Consider the following 5,601-nt stretch of genomic DNA (forward strand, 5'->3'; position numbering starts at 1 on the left):
GTTCCATGGAGGAGGGTCTGGGCTATCAGCCTCTGGAAGCAGAGGAGATCTTTCTGCCCGCTTTTCCAGGACCTAAATGAATGACAAAGCAAGCATGACAGATGTAAGAATGCGCCATGTTTTAGTTCACATTTGATTTTATTGATGAATCATCAATATCATTCTTTCTAAAGCATCATATGTAGAATATTCTGGAAAAGCAATATCACAGTTTAGTTTTTGATGTTGGTCTGGATATCATCACTGTTGCTCTTGTCGACTGAAGAGCAGTAGCGATGATGACCTCTAGTCAAAGATCACAAACTCGACTGTGATATTGCTAAATAACATCCATCCTACCCCCAGGAGTGGGGGTGGGGGGGCATTGGCTATGAAAAGTACTTGTGTGCCAAGAGAAGTGCACCTCCAACATCATCCAACAGCAACATATTTTACTTCAGTGAAACACAAGCGAATGTTAGCTAGCAACAAAATGATATATGATAACATATAAAAATCCTAAACACACAGGCCTTGAACACCTGTGAACTTATTTAGCTTGAAAGAGTATTCTAAGAGGACTAAAATGAGACACTGTACATCATTCTACAAATTTAAATAAGTAAATTAGGAGCAATCCTGCAGACAGTGTTTTCCTGTAGTTAGTGACAAGCTATGTGCCCATTGGCAACTTTTGTTGCCGCTCATAAAAATAAGCCCATGAACAAAAAAATATTTATCCTAGGTACAATTTTTGGGTTCAGGGTTACTCTAGAGACTCGAATGATTAAATAATTACAAATATGGCTGTTGGAAAATCATTAGAAATGTTTGAAAATTACCTCTTTCCAGGAAGATTTGCGTCGGCCATGTCTTCAGCCGGAAGGAGCAGGAAGCAGATGATGTCATGTGACAGGAAGCACTTGGAAATGATTTTTTAAAAATGAAAACCTTTGTCTAAGTGGTCTACGAGCATTTAAGTGGGAAAAGTTGCATTAGTACCTTTGAGATTTTTTATTGTGAGTCAAAAATAACAGTGATAAACTTTGGCAACAATTGTTGCCAGTGGGGCAAAACGGGTTAAATTGTGTTTTTATTTGTATGTGCAAGTATGGAAAACTGTGATTTAGCTTCATGTTAGACAGCTTGTAAATAAATTGCAGTGTATTATATGTGAAAGATCAGTGTTGTAACATGTTAGCCATCGTGTTCCACTCATCTCTGTCTTGTGCATATGAAGTTATTCCGCGTGTCCCTTTGTCTTTTACTCTCCCTCTGCTGTGTTTTCAATGTCTCTGCATGCATCAACGTCAGCTGCCCTCCCTACCGGCTGCTGATTTATGAGTCCTATACTGGCCTGTCATTACTGCCTCCAGAAGGCAGCATTGATGGACCAATATGTCGAGTCTGTCACCAGGAGAATCGCCTCGTGTCCACAAACATCATGAATATTCTTTTGACAACCTGTGGCCTGCAGCATTTCAGATTAAGTTGATATAAAATGATAAGTTAAGATGTTACAAGAAATCCGGGGTTATTTCATTTTGCCGGCGGATCATTCTCCCAACATAAACTATGTCTTATAGGAAAATGTGTTGCTGGCTGTCATGGTCCTCCTCCTTGTTTTCTCAACTTATCTTGGAAGCCACAAAACATACAGCTCAGTGTTCGCTGCTCTGTATCTCATGAAGAAGGACTAACATTTTGGGAATTCATTTTCGAAACAACAACATCTCAGGCTTCGCTGTGTGTCCGCGGTGCCTCGTTCTTCAACATTTCCAATGACAAGCCTCCCCGAGCTGCTGCAGATCGCGACCGTCATCCCCAGAGCGGCGGGCACGAGGACAAAAGGGCAGCCTGAACTCTAAAAATACGTGCACGCTCCATCACTCTCTGGTGCTTCTTTAATAACACGAACCCGGGGTGTGATGCAGTGTAATTATCACAGGCAGGGGCTCCGGGGCACAGCTGTACACTGCACACAGCACAGGTCATGTTTTAGATAGGGACATCACAACGACTTCACTTTATCTGTCTATCTATCGGAACTTTACTTCTGTCTTTATGTTTACGGCCTTGAAGTAAACGCTCCTCTCTGTCTGTGTACTCTGTATTTACGTCTACAGGTTGGTTTATGTGTCAGTGATGTTCCAGGCTTCCTTATCCTCACATGTAAACTTAAGCCCTAAAATAGAAAAATCAGGCCAGAACATCCTCAGACACTCATCAGTCTTCCCCTTTAGGCTTCTGAAGATGTATATGAACAGATGAGTATAAATCACCTCACTTCTAGATGTTTGATTCAGTTTCATGTTGGGAGAGGCTGGACGCTGTTGCAGACAGAGATGTCTGGCTTGGTGACTGAAGCATAGGAGTTCTACCTACAATGAATGGCAGAATGCGAGAGCTTTTCTGCGCCTGCCCTGCCCAAGGAGAGCCGAGCACCATCGCCTCTAATGAAATATTCAACCACCCAACCAAACCTCTCAGACTGGAGACAGAGTGGTAGCTGTTGTACAAACACCGTCTCTTCTGCCGTCACTTCAAACCTCGTCAGTATCTGATGCGCTGTTTTCTCTCAAGTTGGTCTCAGTTGTCACTCTGAGATCAATACGGCAGATGTTTCCATACCTCTGCATTCAGCACACCGATGCAGATACAATAGCCCCGAAGATGGAACCGGTGATATCCTGACTTCCCCATTCAGACTCCGTCCTTCTATAAAGACTCTATTATGTGTAACCCTATGCCCAGATAAACAACGCAGCCTTGGTCCCGTTCAATGCCGTTTCCGACGACCCGGAAAATAGAATTGCTATTCATCTCAGCGGGCTTTCTTTTCTTTTTTTTCCTTCTCATTCTTAAAGCCATCCACCTACCTCTGGTGGCAAAGAGACGACAGTGTAACTGATCTGTCAAAACTTTCATGCCAGAGGGCTGCATTTGGGAATCAAATGATCCTTCTGGGTTGCTGTCGGCGGCTCGGCCCTTGATCAGGAATCAGGCCGGCTATTATCTGTAGCAGCGGAGATAGTGTTGCTCACAGCGTCATGTTCTGTCCCTGACAGCCGAGCAGAGTGGCTTTCTTTAAAAACAGCCTTTGAAGAGGCATTTTCAGCTGGTAGACATTGTGCTTCTGCCTTCAGTCTAAAGAATCGTTTTTACCACCACGGAGTGAGGAAGAAAGATGTTTACAATCACAGGTTACATGTTTACTTACTTTATTTGAAAAGCATTGGAAACAAATATATATATATATAGTTGTGTAAGATTGTTTTAAGCTCAAATAATTTGACAGGTTCTGAATTCCCAATTAATTTTCTGATTTAGAAATATTAGGAATAATCTGATCTAATGCAGTAAAATGTGCTGATTTGGATTCACACATACAGCACATTTCCCATTTCTGAAACATTTGAAGCAGCCTCGAGCATACAATCCATCATCATTCAATCCAGTATTCAGTGAATTGAAACACCCATGAAACATTAATATAATTTTTGCTTATTTCTTATTTTCCATCAGGCTGAAATCCACTTGGATGCTGAAAAGCTTGATTTACAATATCGGCTGTGCAGAAATAAAGAAACACTACTTGAATCGCGGAGCCTCAGATGAATGTTTCATGCGAATTGAAAGGAGAAAAGAAGTGCAGCTCACTACTCACTCATGCTCTTTCTTTTTTTTGACGGGATTAAAGCTAATGCTCGTGGTCGTTCTATACCATGACAAGATTGTTTTCCTATTTTGGCTGTTTCATCTCACGCTGAGCCCCACACGTTCATTGTATCTGGTATTTTTCTCTTTTGTGGAGGGATGATCTAAAGAATTCCCTGTGAAGTGCTGGGATCATTCTGACTGGCAGCAGCTGAGCTCACCTCCAGAATACTGATGCTCTCAGCACCCGATAAGTTAATGTACATCTATGGATGCTTTATAGATAAACAGAACCGGTATTTGGTGCACCTAATTGATTCCTTATCAGCTTATTTTTTTTCTTTTGGATCAGATTGCTCTGGGATTTTCACTTCTTTCTCATCTCTTTCCATCACTCCAGTTCACATGCCGGGCTTTTTAATCCTGCTCCGGTTGAGCTTTGAGCTTCTAGAGCAGGATACATGAGTTTGGACCTCACGGTTAATATTCAAATCACTTCATTTCCATGAGGGTTCTATTTTCTTCCCCAACCTCGGAGGACCTCTCGCCTGCCCGTTCAGTTTCTGAAATATCGTGATTTGAGTCTTGAGGAGCTGAAAACAGCAACGGCTATCATGCTACTGCTGCTTTCTCCACCGACATTCACTTTCCTGAGAGCTTTCTGCACATACTCATGCCTCTGTTATTTATTCTATTCTGATTTATTCATCAAATATGGACTTTTGACCCAGCGGAAGGACAAAAAAAAAAAAAAATGCTGTTTATTGAGAAAGTGATCGCAGCATAATTCGAAACTGCACCACAGCCATTATTTCTCCATTTGGAGTCTCCTCAAGGCAAATGAGTGACGGTCCACTCAGAAAGCTTTCATGAGGAAGGACTGAGATGCTAAATCACACACAACATACTTCAGTGACTACAAACCTTTGTCCTTATAAGAAAGTGTCAGATTCCTCTGCACTGTCAATCATAATGCTATTTAAAATTGATATTTTACAACACATATAATTTCATCCTTTTCCCATAATGGTCCTGAAATTGTTAAAACTACAATTCTCTTAGCAAATTATTACTGAAATAATGAATTGTGTTTTCACTTCACATGAGAAAGATGTGTTGCTTGGACTCTTGTGAAAATATGATTGGAATAAATATCCTTGACAGTTAATACACCTGATACGTTTCTGTTCTAACTGCATATTCACAGTTGGCAGATGAAAATGGTTTTTTTTAATGGAATAACAATTGAGTTCAACATTGAAGTTTTCTTCTAAAGCTTATGTATAATCTCATCCTCTCCTTGGCCTTCCTTTCGTTGTTGTTTTTGTTTGTCGGGGCCCGTTATTATCAAGTCCAGACTTCAGTTCTTGTACTAGGATGCTTTATAATCCCTCTAGACTGTGAAACCTCACATTTATCAATCAAGTTAGAGCAACAACCGCAAAGAGTTGAGGGGACATTTCATCAGGTTGAATCAGAAAACTGGTGGAGTCTTCAAAATGTCTCCAGCAGCAGCCTTACAAGTGGAACTCAGTGAATATGAGGGAATTTTCTGATTTCTAAGGAAAGAAATTCTGTTACCTTACTGGATAAAGGTCAAAAGTCACACAAGCTCCCAACCTACCAGAGCTCTTTGAAAGCGAAACATGACAAAATGAAGATGAGAAGCTCTGTCTGGATCAGAGATGGAGGTGAAGAGGAACTTGGAAGCACTGATTCATCTCAGTATTTACGTACTGAAAAACACTGAAAACTGAGAAAAGTGCCCCTGAGCTTCAAGCGATCGAGCTGACCTTAAAGTAACTGTGTGACAAAAAGAAAAAAAAAAAAAAAAAGCATCATACTCATTAAAATTTTCACGGCAAGTTTACCAAGTTCATCATTTATTATCAAGAACTTGAGAGCGAGGGCTTGACTGTCTGCTTCCTGTGGGCCCATGAGGGAGAGGAGGGAAGTGAGGACATT

Source organism: Salarias fasciatus, chromosome 20 (assembly GCF_902148845.1).
Source record: "Salarias fasciatus chromosome 20, fSalaFa1.1, whole genome shotgun sequence".
Taxonomy (NCBI): Eukaryota; Metazoa; Chordata; class Actinopteri; order Blenniiformes; family Blenniidae; genus Salarias; species Salarias fasciatus.